At 40.4% G+C, this 21,153-nt stretch overlaps 1 protein-coding gene across 5 annotated transcripts in view; it reads right to left on the reverse strand.

Moving 5' to 3' along the window:
* Nucleotides 1-19,380, reverse strand: part of Ncoa2 (nuclear receptor coactivator 2) — a 262,018-nt gene extending 242,638 nt beyond the window's left edge. For 3 of the 5 annotated variants that reach the window (XM_076836324.1, XM_076836323.1, XM_076836318.1), the window contains exon 1: nucleotides 18,931-19,057. The gene's annotated coding sequence lies outside the window, so the exon portion shown is untranslated. Of the gene's footprint in view, nucleotides 1-18,930; nucleotides 19,065-19,322 lie in introns of those variants that run through there. The other 2 variants (XM_076836320.1, XM_076836321.1) reach the window with 2 other exon arrangements.
* Nucleotides 19,381-21,153: the final 1,773 nt, after the last annotated feature.

The raw sequence follows: 21,153 nt of genomic DNA on the forward strand, positions 1-21,153 counted from the left end.
TTAAAACTCCAATTTTATTCCAAAGCATTAGACGCTTTAACTCTTGATTTAAATCACCGTCCTCTCAATTTTCTGCACAAAATGACACTTACTACCAGCTTCACCAAACAACAACTACCATGTGACCGCACGATGTGAAGACACAGGAATTTCCACAGGCCAAATGACAAATTATCTGTTCTTTTCCTCTACCCTCACCTGTTGAGAACTACTGAATTATATTTACTCAGTGCTAAAATGCTGTAGGATTACAATAATAATCATTCTGTAATCAAGCAGAATACCCCATTTACTTTTAAAAAAAGAGTTGATAACCACAGAAGCGTTCATAACATATTGTATAACATAGAGTGCTGCACAACTCTTTCACATTCTTTAAACAGGAAGTGACTGACAAAGGCATTAGGAAAGAAGCTTAAAAAAAAAAAGCTTGACCATAAATAATCCTGAATATACTGGTGGGTAGTTCTAGTCTTTAGGATTACATTCCTAAATGGTTATTTGAAACAGCCTCAATATAAATTTAAAATAATCTATTTTGAATTATAATCCCAAATAACTAACCCAGATTTACTGAACACTAACTACGTGTCCCGTAAACAATTAAGGAAACTGGAGCACAAGGTCATACTTATTCAAATAATGGCACTGGATGGCAATCTACTCATTATTACACCAAACTGCCTTCACAGAATTGAAAAACAAACAAACTATTGCATTCGAGGAACTCCAAATTTTTCTCGTACTTGATGTTAACATCTTCTAACAGAACAGGTTTTTAGAGTCTCTAAAAATAACTTTACAATCCTTCTCCCCATTAGTGTCATAACCTCCTAGGAGTGATTAGGAAGGAAAACCTAATAACGAGATCTTGAAATAATTTTCAAAAATGAAAGCAAACTAAAATTCATGTTCCAAAGTTACTTCAATGTGTGGTTTTCTCACCTGTCTGCTATGGAGAAATTTCTTATTAGAGATGAGTGACTTCAAACAAAATGTACCTACTGCCACTTTGTCTCACCTGTCATCTCTACAGATTGTTCCTACTGCCTGCCACCTACCTCTCAAGTTACTGGGACTCCTGATATCCTCCATGCTTAGGGCTAAGACCAGGAGGCCTTCACAGGTGGTTCACCCCTGTATCTATCAATAGACACTTGAAGAGTCTCCTTTAAAAAGCCAATTTCTAGACCCATCCATCCATCATTTTCTAGACCTCAATGAAGAGACCTTGGAACTTTCACTTTGATAAGCAAAGTAGATAATTTATGCACTCTAAAATTTGATAAACTCTTTAATGAGAGACTTATAAAACTCTATCATCCTTTCTCCCAACACACAAAAATCAGAAATCCTTTTAGTAAAAGACTGTCTTAATTTATAAAATGGATCATCTACTGAAACTGCACCATTCTGGGGCTCTCAGAGGGAACTTGTTAATTATTACTCCTACCATCAGTGGCTGTCAAGGCTAGCTTCCTAGAAAGGTTTCTGGTTAAACAAACAGTCATCAACCAAATACATGTTTTCATCATTTAATCAAGAGTTGCACACAACATATACCTGAGAAGGAAAGAAAAATAGAATGGGGACATATTGTCTCTCTTTTTAAAAAGGTAATTCCAAAATTTAAAGAAAAATTTTAGAAAGATTAATGCCTTTCCATCTTACTGGTGATAAAGTGAGAATACAGCACCAGGTTTCTTTGAAATCATCTAATTCATTCTGGCTTCTTAATACAAAACCTTCTATAATACTCACCACCAAGATTATTATCCCCATTCACAAGAAAGGAAATGAGGGGAAAAAAAAGAAAGAAAGAAAGAAAAAGAAAAAGAAAGGAAATGAGAACTCAGAAACATTAAAGCACTTACCCAAAGTAACAGGTCCATCTACAGGCAACATATGCTTAATCATTATTACACAATTAGTTAGTATAATATTTTTGTTTAAGTAAACAAAAGTTTAAAAAAAAAAAAAAAAAAAAAGTCCTAGCTGGAGATGTGACTCAGCAGTAAAGCACTTGCTTAGTATGCACAAGACCCTGGGTTCAATCCCCAGCACCACAAAACAAACAAAAACAAGTCTATAAACTTTTTTCAGAAAGTTTTTCAAAACATCACACTACAATCTGCTTTCTTGACACTGATTCTTTGAACCTAAGTGGTCATGTTCTTGGAAAGCCCAAACAGACACAAGGAGAAGCCATTTGTAGGTACTCTACCCTACAATGCAGCCTAAATTTCAACCAATGGCCTGCATAAACACCAGGCACAGAAGTCAGTGAGCAAGGGTTTAGTTGATTCCATTCCCCAGCCGTCAACCCAGCCCTGGCTCTGAATCTAATTGGAAGAGATACCAGCTATTCAGGTAGCTCATAAAGCATATCCATCATGCCTTTCTGCTTCTGACCCATATCTGTGAGCACAATGACACCAATTTTGGAGTGGTATATGATGCAACAACAGTAAGCAGACCCTAAGCAGAACACATGCAAAAAATGCAAAGGAGACAAACATTCCATATTCTGTGCACTACAATCACTAGCTTTACCAGTAAGTCTCAGATTCTCAGGCAGCTCTTATTAAAAGTGCAAGCAATATAAAAGGAAGCAGAACATACATTTTCTACCTTTATCCTATGTGCATGCCTCTCTCTAAAATGCTTTTTCTATATTCTATGATGAAATCTCATCTCAGTCAGTCTTTGAGGCTCAAATCAAACACTAGGGCAGCTCCAAAGCCTTTCTTCACCTCACAAAATGAACTTTTCTCACATAATACATCTGTACAGATCTCTATTCTTAATACAGTCTTCTAATCTAATGCATATGTTGTACAGTAATTATGTGTCCACATGTCTCTTTCCTTGCCTAAATTGCAAAAACTTTGAGGATAGGGCCATTTCTTTTTTTAATCTCTGTATTAGTAGTGCCTGGCAGATAGAAGGTACTCATTAAACGTTTGCTGAAAGAGTAAACAAATCCGGTTATGGGACTTCCAAACTCACAACAGATAAAATGCAAAAAATTTAAAAACAAACTATTATTAAAAATAGAAAAGTACAAACAAACAGACAGGTAACACTCAGTGAGCAAGGACAGTAAAAAGCTAGAGCTCCTTAATGTGGGTCTACAGTTTACAGTTAGTAAAAAGATACAGATCAACATTGTAAAAGAGCTCATTGACCTAAGTGGAATTTTTGCACACTGGCTTAGGAAAAAAAAAAAAGAGAGAGAGAGAGAGAAATATCACACATTTTATAAGTATTTTTCCTAAATGACTACTTTTAAATTTGAGATGCTTAAAGGAATAAAAACAGAACCAAAGTAAATACTCAAAGAGACCTAATTTTCTAGAGATTTTGTATAGCCACTGTTTTTACAATAATAGCATTTTATATATATATATGTATATATATACATATATGTATGTATATATATATATATATATATATATATATATACACACACACACATATATATATATTGTTTCGCTGTTTCCCCCTTGCCCCTGTCCTTAATGTTGGTGTTTTGGTTACATTTCAGAATCTTGAAATACACATGCCCCTCCACCTCACAAATGACCCTGGCAGCTACCACATCTATTTTGGATGTAGCACAGGACACTTAGAAGTTTGAATTCAATACTTTTTACTACAATACTTTCTGTTTTATCCTCTCTGCTATAGTTTGAATCTTAAATGTTTCACAAAGACCCATAAGAAAATATGTCGTCCCCACCTTGGTGCTTTAGGAGACGGTAGAAACTAATAGGGAGGTCTTTAAGCCACTGGAGGTACAAGGAGATACATTCAAAGGAGACAGTAGGGTTCTAACCTAACCCCTCTTCTTTTTTTCCATGGAGTGAACAGATCTGCTGAACCACAGGCTCTCACTATGATGTACTGCCACAAACTCAAAAGCAATGGAGCCAAATGGTCATGGCTTGAATAAACCTTACCCTTTTATAAACTGATTACCTCAGGTATTTTGTTACAGTATCAGAAGATTAACACACTCCCCAATATGCCAACATTTTTTAAACAGTAGCAGAGTATATACATATTGAAAACAATAAAGAGAATACCACAGAGTATTATCTACAAGACATTTAAGGAAAGTTTTATTTTTAAAAAAATCTTAGTCATTTATTTTAAGTTCATAATCACTTTAATATTATCCAGATTGGTTAAATTAAAAGGTCTATCATCAGTCTCACTTTCCTTTCCTTTCTTGATGTCTCCAACCTATGTCCTAAGCTTACAATTTCCCAATTTAAATATTAATTCAACAAAGCAACATTTCCCTTACTATTGAGCAATATTTTCTGTCCCCTTGAGGAAGGTGCAAGGCCTGACCACAGCCATTAGCCTAGCAATGCTCCACCTCCCACAGTACTACTTGCAATAGAAGGAGAAAACCTCATTTTGCTTTGATTTTTCGTTTAAAGTTTCAATCGAAGGGTTATTCTGGGGTTATCCAACTTTCTGTGCTATTTCTTACTATTTTCTTGGGTGCCAGTATCTTTCTTACCCACACCTCTTACACAGAGAGTTCTATATCTGCATTAAAAATAAAATCACTACTTCTCCATTGTATTAGAGGGATGAGACTAACCAGGTGCCTCTCTCTAGTGTACACCGCAAAACTGTGAATAATTTTCCACCTTTATGGTCTATTTCTCAAGATGAGAATGAAGCCTAGATACACCTGTGTTCATGAAAGAAGAGAGGACTGACTGTATCATACTTTTAATAAGATCCTAAAGTAGGAGAGTGAAAAGGTGCATTAACTAGAAACTAAAGAAACTAGAGATAGTTTTGGAGTAGGAAAGGTTAGCATGGAAAGCAAATGGAGACACTTCAAAGAAAAAATAAAAACAAATTTTCAAGTTTAAAGATTTAGAGTAGTCAACTATTCAAGAAACTCTGGGTACCATACTCCAAAACACCCCAGGAAATGTTTGTCTCTATAAGTGTTTGAATTAAAGCTTTCTATTTATCCAAGTGAACTATAAAATTCATACCTCAATCTCAACACTCCTCAACACCTTGGTCTGTGCCTGAATAAAAAATCTGCTACTTCCTAGATGGAAAAAAATACCTGTAATTAGTAGCTAGTAAACATCCTCAAAGTCAGATATTGCCTTTTCTTCTGCATCTCCTCATGATCTGGCAGTAGAAAGTTTGTCTAGGCCAAGACTTAAAGAGGCTGCAGAAGAAGCATATCATAACAATGTCACGAGATGCTACTATCTCAAGCAATAAACTCTCAAAGGTTGTGCTGTTTCTTCCACCCTGGTCAATGTCACTGACACATCCAAGAATTTCTTAATGCTTCTGGAAAAACTGAATTCTAAACATTCAATAGCAGATGCCCCAAAACTGACACAATAGCATCCTCTTCAGAACAACTGACTAGGACTCTTAAAAATGACTTGACCAATCAAACTAGGCAAACTTGCAACTAAATGCAATGAGTGAAACGGATTAGATTCTGTTGGAAAATTAAAGCTGAAACAGACATTTTGGAGACAACTGGAAAAACTGAAATAGAGACTTAATAGTAGATGATATTAGTTTTCTTAAGGTTAATAACTGTGGTTACATCAGACAATGTTTTTATTAAAAGGTAATGCACTCTTTATGGATGAAGTATCCTATCCGTAACTTACTTTGAAATGATTTATCCAATGCATACACCCATACTGGCATACTGGAGAAGGTGGAAGGGAAAAGGAATGAAAAGCATATATATATATATATATATATATATATATATAAATGTAGACAAAAAGAATGTGCTATTCTTTTGAAACTTCTGTATGTAATTTTTCATAAGAAAAAGTTGGGACAAAAAAAGAAAATCCCCAACACGTTCTAGCTAGTAACCTTTCATTTCAGGAAATAAAAACATAAAAGCAATGAAAGAGTTGTTATTTAGCCACTCTTTTTACACATTATTAAAGCATAACTGGAATTAGGAACAAGACACACATGACTCTGCACATTGGGAAGTGCCACCTTGCTGTTCCACCTGAGTCATACATAGTTTTTACTACTTAACACATGATTGGTTGGTGACAGAATGAGAATAGATGACAGGAAGATACATAGTCTTCTGACTTATTCTGCAAATAAAATGATCCCACCCGGTAAGGAATTATTGTTAAAGTAGAAATCTGGAGAGGATGAGAATATTTTTACAAGTGTTGTCACAAGCATATATTAATGTAGACTCTAAGGGCTCTGCTCTTTGGATCACTGTATAATTTCATTATCTATTGAGAAAACAGCCCTTCAAGTGATGCTTTTCATTCTCTCTTTTATCACTTCTTCGGTAGAAATATTTAAGTGCCAACCCTGGTATACTTTCTTTGTGTTTGGTTTTGTTTTATTACCTTTCTAGAACTACTGAATTTCCCCAAGGTTTTCTTTACCTTTTTCTCCTCTCTCTACTATAAATGGATATTATTAATCCCTCTTTTTCACCAGAGTGTCAAAATACTCTACAGGAGAAAATTTAATAAGTCCAGGTGTAAAAAAATGTTCAATTTTTACCAAAGTGACAAAGCCAAAAATGTAAGTATTTATCGATTCTGTATAACGCTTTTAATAAAATCTATACTTAATATATTAAGCAATTTACTAATAACCTCTGAATATTATTAGACTCTCTTTTTCTTTTGATTGATCAGTTTGGTATTAACTGAGATTAGTAATATAAACTCCTAAAATAAGGAATGCTTCCTAAACTTTAGAATAATTCATTCTTCTCTAGGCAAATCAAGGAACAAGAATTTGTATGATCAACAGATGTTCATAGGAGCCCAGGAAGGTACACTAATAGGTACAAAGGTTCATATAAATAGCAGAAACAGAAAAAGTTGATTTCATGATAGATTCATCCACAAAGTGTTTGGAGCTTTCATCCATTATGAGTGGGGAACTCCATTACTAGAAAGTGAATATTTGGAGATCAGTCTATTAATGACCTGCAGCAAAGAAGGTGACTTACTAACTATCTGGGGGAAAGAAGAAGTGTGTGTGTGTGTGTGTGTGTGTGTGTGTGTGTGTACGCGCCAAGCAATATGTGTTATGTATGCATGTATGTAAGTATGTAAACTCCCCAATTTTAGAAAACCAATAAGAAAGTACAATTTCTTGAATCATTCAGACAAGCCAATATGTGCCATTAAAGGCATACTTGCAGGATAAAATGGACAAAACTATAATACCAGATTAGTCAAAGCACTTTAGTTCATGGTCTCTCTCCTTGAGATTAAACTTCAAAGAATGTATACCAAAAGTCTTCATCTGTTTTACCTACATGTTATAAAGTCATCCATATATTTATCTAAGCGTTAAATAAACTATATACTGTTCATTCACTTAACTAGCAAGTACCATGAGCTGCCTACTCAGTTTGATAACTTTAAATAAATTTCTAGTATGTCCCTAAAACTCCTTTAAGCTGCAAGGTCAGGTGCCCACTACTCTTGCTTTATACTCTATATATACCTTCATTAACTTACAAATTTTAGTCATAGCTCCTCTTTGCATTAGTATTTTCCATCTGCTTGGTCTTTTTAACCTAGGTTCCTACATCATTGGCTCAACACTCCTGAGGGGTTTCACTTTAGGCCATCTCCAATTTCTTTCTGAATGTATTTATTTTTGTTTATTTTCATTATACACTTAAATCAAATCCCCCCGGCAACACACACACACACACACACACACACACACACACACACACACTTCTTTTTTGTGATGCTGGGGAATGAACCCAAGATCTTACACATGCTAGGCAAGTATTATACCTCTGAGCTATTCACCTAATCCAAATCCCTTTATTGAAAAGAGTAAACATCTATGAAAACTTGGGGCAGACACTCAAATCTGCTATATGGCTCCCAGACTTACCTGAAGCTCAGTGAGAAACAGGAAAGGGACAGAAAAGGGAAAACTCCCTTCATTGCTCATTGCAAAGGCACTGCTTCCCCTTACTCCTCCAACAGCCCACAGATGCACAAGCCTGGTAAAGTATAGTGTTCAACCTCAGAAAACCAGAAGTCCCAAAAGGCCTTCCCTTCCTCTAGGCTTATCTCACCCTTTTTTTGTTAAGTGGTGCCCCACATCTTCCCTGAAAACAAGAGTCCCCCAAATGTTTAGTCTAGCAATTCAGAGCATGAGATTAGAGGCCTCTGGGGTTCATGGTGCTTGAAGGAAGCAGGTCATCAGCATTGTCATCCTGCCCCAAAAGGAAGGATGCAGATCAGAAGGCTCTATACTTAACAGATGGCCTGCTTCTGGTGGAGCAAGTAAACAACTGTTGTACAAATGAGCATCAGGTGCCTCAACCCCTGGGATTTGCACCATCTTCCATCTACCACGGGGTTTCCCTTATCCTCTCTCCCCTCTCCACATGAAGGTCCCAGTGGCTGACCCCTCCCCATATACATACAAGATAAAAGGCAGTGCCTCTCCAGGTGATAGGTCATGACTCCTGAAGCAACAGACCCTGAACAGGTATGCCTAGGCCCAGTTAATTCTTGCCTAAAGCCACTGCCCCCTCAAGCTACAATTTGGGCTTCCTTCATCTCCTATTTCTCTTCTCTCCTGAATGTTTCCTTCAAGTGAAAATATTATGAGTTTATCAGGGGCTGGGGTTGTGGCTCTGCGGTAGAGTGCTTGCCTAGCACGTGTGAGGCCCTGGGTTCGATCCTCAGCACCACATAAAAATAAATAAATAAAATAAAGATATTGTGTCCAACTACAACTAAAAAATAAATATTAAAAAAATGAGTTTATCAATGATTGCAAGAATGCTGCTGTTGATTATGTAAATGTCCTTTAACTAGAGAAAAATAATGCTCCAGTTTTGTTTTCCAATGCCCTTCAATGCCCAGATATTTTCTTGACTTTTTTTTGGAGGGGGGGAGCGGTGTCATCCTCAATACATATGTTCAGTCCATAGCAAATATCATGTTATTTTGTTGTATTATATCTTATAACTTAAGAGTCATCCATTCCATTAGGATTCTTAGTTAATTCTATGTGCCCTTTGCTAATATAAAAGGTAGTGTGCAGAATAAGGGAAAGATCTTCATGTGACTTCAATTTCCTTTGCTAGTTTCCATTATTTGTATTATTTACTTAGAAGTCTCTGGTGGTAAAGAATACAATAAATTGGGCTGGGGATGTGGCTCAAGCGGCATGCGTGCAGCCCAGGTTCAATCCTCAGCACCACTTACAAAGATGTTGTGTCCGCCGAAAACTAGAAAATAAATATTGAAAAATTCTCTCTCTCTTTCTCTTTAAAAAAAAAGAATACAATAAATTAATATTTTCAAAGAAAAATTTTATATCATCCCTGTATGGAAAAGACTTAAGAAATCAAGATATTAATAAGACTTAAAATAGCAATAAGAACACATAAAATAAGTCTCAAAACAGAAATTACAGAAATAAAAAATACAATACACTATGAGAAACTCCAAAGGTGCAAATGTTCTTAAGTTTTAGGAATTGGTTTATAGTTTTCACCATCTTAAATCATCTCAAGATTCCAATATGTACCATTTTGACCATTTTGGACCAAATGAGTATTCTCAAGACATCTAACATTAAGAACTTGTAACAATATCCTTAAAAGAGGAAAATAAAATACATAAAAGCTGGTGAGTGTAATAATCCTACCAAACAAAAGAGGCTCAGTCCCAGTCTGCTGGACCACAATGTTGTCCAGCAACTAACATCCCGCAAATCAGCCAATGACTAATAAGTGAACTTAACCCAGCACTACCTAATGGCTTTCTTAACTAAGAGCTAGCTTTTTAACTAAATGCTGTTAACAGGGCAAATCTGTTTGATAAAGAAGGAAACTGCAAATCATGATCATCTACATGAAATCCTTAATGACAGTAACAGACATGCCCAGTATTCTTTTTTATTTTATTTTTGTACCAGGAATTGAACCCAGGGGCATTTAATGACTTCCCCAGTCCTTTTTTTGTATTTTATTGGAGACAAGGCCTCACTGAGTTGCATAGGACCTCACCAAGTTGCTGAGGCTGGCTTTGAACTCGTGATCCTCCTGCCTCAGCCTCCCAAGCTGCTGGTAGTATAGGTGTGCATCACCACACCCAACTCTCCTGTAATCTTAACTGTGTTCTTTTCACTACCACCCATCTTCCATCTTCAACTTTTAGAGGGGAAAAAATTTCAGGAAAGAAAGACAAAAGGAAGCAGAAGAGAAATTTTCTATAAAGAGTGAAACACAAACTGAAGCAGTCAAGAAATTATACCATTATTTATCAATACACCCTCAATTCAAAGTCATAAACAATGAGCAGTCAGTGCCTGGAGCTTAGTTTTAATGGGCTGCAGAGCTTATAGGACATGCATGACACTCTGCAGGCTCAAGATAGCAGGTGCAGGACAGCAGAATTGTCTCAAGCACTGTAACCCCATTGCCTGTATCCTTAACCACCACATCCAGCATCTCTAATTCCAAGAAAAGTTATGTTAATTTGCAGAAATGTATATGCTCCTGAAGTTTAGAATTTTGGTAAGGAATTTCTATATTTCTAATTTAGGGATCTAAAAAGATATGTGAAAGAATTTCCATGTTCCAATGTTAACCACACAGAGGTGACTACCTATTAAACATTATACTTATTAATATTCCTATTATAAAAATATATATCCTAGGGGTTGGGGACTATAGCTCAGTGGCAGAGTATATGCTTAGCATGTACAAGGCCCCACATTTGATTCCTAGCATATAAATATATAAATAAATAAATAAATAAACGAGCATACACACACATATTCTTGCACATCAAAATGTATTTTTTAGGGGCTGGAGCCGTTGAGCGCTTGCTTAGCATGTGCGAGGCCCTGGGTTCAATCCTCAGCACCATATAAAAATAAAATAAAGGTAAAAAAAATTTTTTAAATGTATTTTTTAAATTTGTTACCCATAAGACTATGTAAATGTTTTAATTAACTCTAAAGATGGCCTACAAATGGCTCAAGGTATAGGACCCCTGAAGATAATGCAATTCAATTTTTTCATTTGCATTCTGATAATAAAACTTTTCACTTTAAAGCATATTAACATTAGAATTAGAAATTTTAAGATAAATTAATATTAAATATCATTACAAATGCTACTGTAACATCAAAACAATGAAAGTTGTTTCACATCTGAATCAAAGGCTGCTTTTATAAGAGGGATGATCTTCTAGAAAAGACAATCCTCATTTCGACGGTACTTCAATGGGCACAGATCAGTTAGTGACAACAGGAACTTCCAGAACTCACTCACAATCTCCAAGTTAAGCCTTGGACAGTTTGGGATCACATTTCACATGGACATAAACAAATAACAGAAAACACCATGTATTATATTGTGATCTATGAAAATAGGTCTTCAGTTCCAGCAGCTGGAACATTACAAGCAGTGCAGGCAGAACCTCACATGTGCATAGGTATAAGAGCTCTCTGAAAGCTCTCCTGGCTCCCTGCAAATAATTGAGCAGACAGAAGAATTCCACAAATAGCAGAGCAGAAGTCAGATGACTGAATATATTATCAGCTTCTTTTGGGACTACAATATCTCAACACGGAGTCATCCATGCTACATGGGAGTGCAAAACATCCTCACACAATCTGTACCCAACAGTTAACACGTCTGAATTAAATATATTTTAAAGAAATAAGACAAATATCTGTATCAGCTTTTTATTCCATTCCAAATCTATCTCCCCTATAGTGTGCTCTGCCTAGTTTCTACCTACACCCCCTCAATCAAGTTTTCTATTGTGAGAACAATAGGCAGTGAAAATACGCTTTTGCAAAATACATTCCTACCCATTTCCCTTTCACTACTGGGGACTACTACTGATCTATGTTACCTCAACAAAGCACTGGATAAGAGTCTAATAGCTAACAACAATTCCAGTTAAGGAGGCAGGGCTAAGGAAGCAAAGGCTGCTTGGGTTCAAATTCCTCTTCAGTAGTGTGACTATGTGACCTTTGGCAAGTTATTTGACAGCTCAGTGCCTCCATTTCCTGAGATAACAAGAACAACCACCTCAGGGCACTATGGGGAGAAACCAACCTACCAGAGTTTACAACAAAGACACCTGAACTCCACACTAGGTTTCTAGTAAATGTTAACTATTATACCTTGTAGTTCTTATTTCTTGAAAAGTAAATGACAGGAAAGAATACTCAATTTCAAGAAGGGTTAAAATCTGGGCTGAGGACAACAAAAGCTAGAGAATACTTCTTGGTCTTAAAATAAATAACTTCTGTCCAGGTAGAGGCCCACCTTAAGACAAGAGTCTGGAAGATACTTGATGACATAATTTGTAGGACTGAAACGAATCAAATCCCTTATGGACTATAAACTAGACTGACAGCCTTAAAGTCCTACAAATATTTGCTTTTGTCAAATTCCAAATAAGACATGCTCAGACTCACCATTCACTATGATGTTTATGACCTGTTTCCCCACTTACTGTTCAAGGTTAACTTTTCCCCAAAAAGTTTTGTCCTTGGGCACAATAACCTAATCCCCTTTAAACTTATCTCCTGGGAAAAAAAAAAATGGGGTGGATGGGGAGGAGGTGGATAACTTCTATTTTACAGAGTAGTGACAGGAATGAAAAAATGAGCACATATCAAAAAGACTATCAGGTTACTGGAACTCAATAGTTGAGTTGTTATCATCATTTGTGCTTTTATCATTATTACTCTCCCAATGCAGGCATTTTAGTTGAGATCAAAATAAGCCACATCTAGAAAATTGACAACCAAAGCAGAACACCTAATGCAGGGCTCTCTCTGAACATGAGCTTTCCTTCCTTTAAAAAGATAAGGTGTGAAGGCCCAGAATATGTATCCCTAAAGCTGCAACAGTGCACAGGCAACCCACAGGAATGGGAGGTCCCAGACATGCTACTCTATCACCTTCAACTACCTGAGAAGTTCCATTTCCACCACAAACCACACAGGACTTAGGGATAGAGAGAATGCAACAGATTTCAGAGGAAATAAAACTATAAATATTTGTACCTTTATGAAAGGAAATATACTTAATACACTAATCAGTCAAGGGAACATTGAACAACTTTTTAAAAATTATAAATATAATAATTCTATTTTCAGGAAAAAGAGCTCACATACATAATCAAAGCACAATTTGCTGACATTCCATAATTAAAATCACATACACACACAACAGAGCTTAAGCACCAAAGAAACTGAACTTAAGGCAAACACTTCCCTTTCCATCTTCCCCTCAACCAAAAAAATAAATAAAAATTAAAAAGAAAAAAAAAAAAAGCATCATCAACTATTCTATGTTCCCCCTTTAATCACTTGATTCTTTAATGCACGGTTTTTATTATTCAAGTACATGGCCAATGCTAGGACACTCAAATAAGCAAAAAATGTCTAAGTGAACATATGAATGAAACAATGCATAAAGGAAGCAAGAATGCAAAGATCTAAAAAGACCAAAACAAAATCAGGCCTGGTGGCACACTCTTGTAATCCCAGGACTTGGGAGGCTGAGGTAGGAGGATGACAAGTTCAAAACCAGCCCTAGCAACTTAGTGAGGCCCTAGGCAACTTTGTAAGACCCTGTCTCAAAATAAAAAATAAAAGGGACTGGGGATCTGACTCAGGGTTTAAAGTCCCCGGATTCAATACCAGATGCTGAAAAATAAAGTAAAATGAAAAGCCCAAATGAGATTTAAGTTGGCTATAAAGAAAGAACAGTTCGGAACTATCTTTAGGCATTAATTCTACCAGAATTAACAGCTTCAATTTTACACATATCTATCAACTGATGACTGGTCACATTTTTTTTTTTTAGAATTTTTAAGTAGTTGTTAATAACATCTACATATATGCAGCCCTCCTCTCTTCATTACTTGAAAGTATGTGCGTATATCCAAAAGCCTCAAAATCAGTTAAGTAAATCACTACCATAGGTTCCCTGATCACTTATTCTCTAGAAACTTCCACCCAAAAAACCAACTGAACATTGTCCTAGAATCAACATTTCCACAATGTATTATGTCATCACAGCCACTGGTGCCAGAAATATGGTTGATGATCAGCAAGAATTTCATGGGTAATCACATAAAATCTTTTGGTTTTGGGGGCAAAGTATTATATTCTACCTGCAGACTATCTAGTCTTTTAATTCCAGTGATATTCAAAAGCAGAAGTTTACCTTTAAGATTTCCACCCCTTTTCATGATCAACTTTAAATGTTTTCTAAAAGATGCATAGCAGTCACATTCAACTCCATCTAGAAATTACCATGTAGGGCCCATAAAGTATATGTTCTCTCTCTGCTTGTCCAAATTGGGGGTGACAGTATAACCGAATTTGTAGCTTTTCCAAACATTACTTTGTAATAGACTTTAGAGGGTAATATGACATGATATTCTTTCTACAGTTAGCAATTCCTAAACCCACCTAGAAGTTTTTAAAACAAAGACGGAAATAAACACACCAACACTAACATCTTTTTATTTAGAAAAGTAAAGCACAGAAATAAATTAGTTTGAAATATGAAGGGAAAAAAAAAAAGATTTTGTTCTGCTTTCCTTTATTTGGCTTACATTATTGGTATGTACACAATATTATTTCACTAGTGTAAAAGTCACTGATTTGCTGCTGATTTTTTGATTCACTACAATGAAAGACCAACAGCTTAAAGCAGTTATTTATCTTCTCCCTCCTACTCTTTTCATTTAACATCAATAAAGCATGTAACAACACAGTACCCAACAAAACTATAAACCCAAAATACTAAAAAGGTAATAATTTCTACTTTTTCCCTAACAACAGCCAAACATTAGCTGTGCTTTTAAATATAATTACTATCATGACAAAATGGTCAAAATATCAAATGAGGACACACTTGTGCATTTCAGAAAATTAATCTTCTAGAATTGTTTAAAGAAACCACTCTTTTTCTTTTTCCCTACCCAACATTCTAAGAAGGACTGCTTAAAAGAACTGCTTTAAATCCAACACAACAAAAACATTTTTTTCGAAGAAATCAGAGCTGTCAACTTATGGGTCACATTTCAACCTGATGTGATTTGAAACCGCTAAGGTACTGAATCCTTAAATATAGGGTGTGTAATGGAAGCCTGCTCACAGATCCTTGATTCCACTGAGACCAGGAAAGCTTTAATAAGATACAACTATAGAAAAAGGCAACCAGGGAGCATTACCCCTTTATCCAATTGTATACCACAGTCCAAGATCTCTTCCATTCCTTAAATTTTATATTTCCGGTAAAATGCTTTACTAACACTGAGCTAACTTCACCCTAAATTATATTTAACCAATGCAGGTAGTTAAAAATATTAATTACCAAAAAAATTTAAATTCATAATTGGTGAGCTCCTTTTCTACCTCTGCTTCAGTATCCTGACATCTAAAAGTCAAAGAACTCCTCTTGTTAAGACGGATATTCCCAGGAGGAAGAAGGCTCAGATCCAGTCTGAGCGAGCACACAATGGAATCACAGCTGACGATGCACATCTTTTTCTAGATGTGTCCATATGCTTGAGAGGTTTTTTTTCCCCCTAACCAGGCATTAGGGGACTCGCTTGCCTCTGCAACCAAGAATCTGATAACATTTTCAAGGTTTGATGGAAGGAATGAGTAAAATAATGTGTTGCTCTTAATCATATAAAACAGAGAGAAGGAGGTGCATCAGAGTGGCCATCAGTAACTAATGATGGGGGTAGAGAGTTGAATGTTGTTAAATTTTGAATGTCTATAACACTCCCTACTTCCGACAATCTAAAGAAATGTTTGTTTTATCTTCTCAGTTTTGACTCTTTTATCACTAAAATAATACCTCAAGGGCTACAGCAGAATGCAATTAATTTATGTCTACAAGAACACCCAAGATTATACTTGACTGGGAATTCACATGCATTTTAAAATGGTATATTACAACAGAATGCTGTTCCTTAAAATCATATTCTCAATTATTTCTTAGTAACCAAACATTAACGAAAACTTGAAAACCTGATAGATACATAAATCTCATGCCCATAAAATATATTTTTAAAAGCCTCAAAATTAAACCCATGGGATGCTTATCCCAAAAGTGAATGGATTCATTCTTAATCTAACACTGTTCATTCTTTGAACTCCCAAAGATTCTACAAATTCCAGTTGGGAAAAGGAGCATTTCTGCTGCCAGGGTGCACTAAACACACCAACAAAGAACAGGAGTGTGCGGGCGCGCGCACACACACACACACACACACACACAAGAGCACTGTAGCAGCTGCTGTCTTTTTAAGACTGCTATTCCTGCCGAGCAACCTGGGCTCCTTACAGAAAAGCCAAGACTTACCTTCTCTGTTCCTGAAAGTCAGGAGTTGAGAAAGTCACTTGACTGAACGCAACTGTTAAAACAACCAAAGATGTCTCCTAACCTTGTATAAACCAGAAAAGTATCCACACACTGTACTATTCAGCAGTGTTTAAGAAAACTAAAATTATTTTTAGGAATCTTTTGTGTGGGAGTAATCTGGCAAACTACATTTTACTCAGACTTTTTTTTTCTTCTGTAGACAAATATTCTTTGACTAGCTTTGCTCCTTAAAAACCCACGCTTAATGTTTCAGTGATGCTTTGGTTTCTAACTTCATTTTGTTTACCCAAGAAAAAGCAAGGGGGGGGGGGAGCATACCATAAACCACAACATTTTTTTTTCCTGTCGTCCCCCAAACGCCAAACTTTCAAATGCACTTTGGTAACTGGCGGTCTAATTACACAAGGAACCAGTGAAGCCATTACAAACAAAGATGCTTTACACTCCCAATAATCAGCTGACGTAAGACTACCCCATGCCTTCATTCTCAGGGTACCCTTTTAAATTTCATTCTCCCCATGCTGGAGTGGCTGATTAAAATGAGACACAGGCAAACGGGTAACTTCTATGATCCTCAGCAGGTAAACCCGGCGCTGAGGTCCAGAACATAATCACTACAACATATGCCATTTTAGAACCGGGCCACGGGAGTTACTGCCACATCCTAAAGTGGCTTTAGACTTCGTCGTATCTCAGACAACGTCTCTCGCGGTACAAGAGAAATACAGTATCTCGTGTACCTCTACGTGCACCTCTTACAAACCAGACGCCGTGTAAGTGACACTACCCCACCGATCAAGGTACGGGTGACTAGGGATGGACCAGAGTGGACGGCTCTTGGCGTCTCCATGACTCCCCCGCCCCGCTTGCAACTCTGCTCCAACTGGTCCGGGAGAAACCCCGCCCCCTTTCTTCCTCCGGTCTCCACGATTGGCTTACCGACACCCGGCAGGTCAGCTCCCCGCCTTCGATTGGCTCACTGCCCCATCAGTCAGATTCAGCAAGATTCGGGTCGGTGGGAGGGGAAGGCGTTGGAGGTGGTGGAGTGGGAGTGGGATTAGAGGACGAGGTGGCGGAGGAGGGTGTTCGGCTTGGTCTCAGGTTTAGGAAAGTTTCCCCTACCAGTGACGGACCCAGAAGGCGTTAGACCCACTCCAGCTCCCGGTCGGTTGAAGGGGCTCCGGTCCCCGATTCCCGCCCCTCGGTCCCGCAGGCCCCGGAAACCACTAGGGGGAGGGGGAAGAGGGAGGGACCATCTAACCAGGGACCGACCCACCCCCGATCTCGGAAGAGGCGCCTCCGGGACTCCCCGGAGGGGCGGGGGGCGGGGAGCGCCAGCCCGCAGCGACGACCCCGGCCCCCTCCCCCAGTAGCCCCAAGGGGCCCTAGAGAGGCGTGTCCCCAGGACCGGGGCGTGACCGTCGCGAGCCGGCCGAAGGGCCCCTCCCGCTTCCCGCCGGGGGCCCTGAGGGCCTGTCCCTTCAGGGGCGGGGAAAAGGGGGAGAGAAAAGGGGGCGCTGGCGAGCCAACCCGGAACCTCCCGGACCGCCTCCCGCCCCCGGCCCCGGCCCCAGCGCGCCTCCAGCACACATGCCCGCACCCAGAAAGTTAAGTCAGGGGCAAGCCCAGCTCGGCGCCGCCGCGGCCCGGCCCCCGGCTCCCCGCCCCCACCACGGCCCGGCCTGCTCGGCCGAGCGCGCCGCCGCCCCGCCCGCTGCAGCTCCTTCCCGTCCGCCCGCGGCGCGCGGCGCCCCTCGCCCCCCGCCCTCGGCGCTGACACGGGCCCGGCCGCCTGCCCGGCCGGGGCTCCCCTCCTCCTCCTTCTCCACCTCCTCCTCCCAGAGGCTCATCCCGCCGGCCGCCTCTGACACTCCGCTTCACCTTCACACACCCCCAGCACTTCCCGAGTCCTGCTTCCCCTCGCCCGTCTCCCACCCTGCGCTGCAGCCGCAAAGCGTTTCCCTCAAAGAATGCACCTTCTGGGGATTCACCTTCCCAGCTCAGCCGCGCTGCCCTCGGGAGAGCCGGAGCCTCGGCTCCCTCCGACCCCGCACCGGTCTGGGCGGCAGGCACTCGCTCCTCCAGTGGGGGCCGCGCCCGCGCCCCCGGCCTCCCCGCCGCGCCTCGGCGCTCACCTCTTGCCTGCGCCGCGGGCTGCAGCCTCCGCCCGCCTCGCGCTCCGGGACTCGTCTCCCGAGCTCTCGCAAGGCGCTGGAGCGCCTCCTTTCTCTCCCGGGGACTCCGCGTCTCCCCGCCGCTTCCCGCCCTCCCCACCCCCCAAACCCCAACTCCCCAGCTCCGCGGCGCCTCCGGGATGCAACTCCCGTTTTCCGCACACTCGGGCAGCGGTGCCCGCACACAAAAACAGCCCTCTCGGAGGCGCACGGCTCCTCCGGGCTCCGCGCAGGAAGGGCAGTCGCGGCTGGGGGTGGGGACGCGGCGCCCCCCGCCTGCCTCCCACCCGCCCTCGCAGCCCCTAGGGAAGGCGCGGTTACCGGCTCCGGTCGGTCACGCCGTCAGGTGCCGGCTGCCGTCGGCGCTGACCTTCGCCGCCGAAGCTGTAGCTGAGGCTGCGGCCGCCATGTTCCCGTGTTAATAACTGCTGCCTGGTTGTTTATTTCAATGGAGATCCTCCCCCAACTCCCTCCTCCTCCTCCTCCTCCTCCACTCCTCCTCCTCCTCCTCCTCCTCCGCGTCTCCGCACTTGCGGAGAGAGACAGACCGCGCGAGCTCGCGAGCAGAGGAGGGGGCTCGGGAGCCAGGCCGTCCCTCCCTCCGCCTCCCCGGCAGTGGCCGCCGCCAAGTCCTGTCACTGGGGAAAGGACGGGGCGGAAACTTGCCTCCCGTGTCCCGGAGGAGGGGGCAAAGGTGGACTGAGGGTTCTCACCAGAGCAGACCCTGGCCGGGGGGTCCACAGCATCTCTGTCCGCAGAGTCCTCTGGGAATGGGAGAGGTGAAGAGCGAGGGGACAAAATGGGTGACTGTGGTAGAGGGAGGGTGACCTATGGGTGACTGGAAGTGAAGGGAGAGTAAACAGAGGACTCCATGGGAGGGCAAAGGGCAGTGCCAAAAAAGAAAGCGAGTGGGACAGCAGGGCCGCACTGTGGAAGCAGTGGGACCCTGGGGTTGCAGGCGGCAGAGACGATGCCTCAAGACGAAGATTCTGGAGAACCAAGTGCCAGAACCTGGAGATGAACCTCCAGCCCGCGCTCTGTCCGGGCCCTTTCTGCCAGACCCCTGCACCCCTCGGGCGCACCTCACACACGCACCACACCTTGCCGCTGCTCCCAGGAGGCGCCCCTCGGCGGTCAAGTCCCCCTCGGTTCCGATGAGGTCTCGTTTCCCCTGTGGCAGTCCTTATCTCAGAGGGGATGGAGGGGCGCGACTGTGGGAGACGAGCTTAAAGGGGTGCCACCCAGCAATTGCATGATAAAGCAAATGCTACTGTGCGCACTGTGTAAAACCTGACCTGGTTGAGCATTCTCAGCGCGCCATGAAGTCACAAAAGTTTTTTTTTTTTTTTTTTTTCTTCATTGCAGAATCCACTCTCTAGACATGAGTGAAGTATTGGGGAGACTCAGGAGATTGTCACAAAAAAAAAGTGAGACACCTCCCCCCACCCCACCCCCGCACATATTACTTTAATTTTACACTAAAAAAAAACCGAGTTTCCAACTTAGATATAATTAGTTGAAATGAGCAACATTTATTTAACAGTAGTTAAATATAAAAGGGAAATAATGAGAAACGTCACTTGTCATAGACAATCAGTATTTATCAAACACTATGTGTCTGGCACTGTGCTAAGTGATTTATATACACTATATAGATTTTAATCATCAAGCCTCACAAAATAATTACTATTTTTATACTTCCCCTAAAAAAAAATGAAGCTTAAAGAAGTAAATTTTCTAGGGTCACACCACCAAAAAGTTGAAGATTTGAGTCCAGGTCTAGGGAACCCCAAAGCTTATACTTTTAATAGAATTTAAACTTCCAATTTGTGAAACTATCACTAATTTTATTTGGATAAAGAAAGAAAAAAGTGCATATGCCTGTTTGATTTGAGTAGAAAATATTTGGAAGACTGTAACAAACGTTAGCACTGTAGAATATAATAAAAAGTAGGCATATCAAGGAGTACTTCCACTTTTATATTGCACATGTGTCTAGTGCTTGAAATGTTTGTATTGAACATGTATGAACGTAGTAAATTTGTTAGGCTTTTTCTCTTGTGCTGGGAATCAAACCCAGGGCCTCTTACATGATAGGCAAGTGCTCTGCCATTAAGCTATGCCCCAGGTCCTTATAGTTGTCTCTTGTGTGTGTTTGTGTGTGTGTGTGTATAATATATATATGATGGAATATATGCTGATATATATATATGTATATACATATGTGTGTGTGTGTGTGTGTGTGTGTGTGTATGCTGGAATAACAGCATTGTGTTCCCTATACACTCAAAGCATTCTCAAGAATTGGGAAAGAAAACAGGAAATGGAGTGCATTTTTATGGCTTGTCATCTTCAACTAGTGTATAGTATTGCTATGATGAGGTAGTACTTGCCTGAGATCTGGACTCAGATTTTCTTTCTTGCAACTATGAATTTTCAGGTATTTTGATAAAGATTCTCCTCACTCTTCCCCTCCCTTTTTTGGCAAAAGTCCAGCGTCCATCAGGCCCCTGCAACAGTCCATTTCATTAAATACTACCCAGG

This window comes from Callospermophilus lateralis, chromosome 16 (genome assembly GCF_048772815.1).
Source record: "Callospermophilus lateralis isolate mCalLat2 chromosome 16, mCalLat2.hap1, whole genome shotgun sequence".
Taxonomy (NCBI): Eukaryota; Metazoa; Chordata; class Mammalia; order Rodentia; family Sciuridae; genus Callospermophilus; species Callospermophilus lateralis.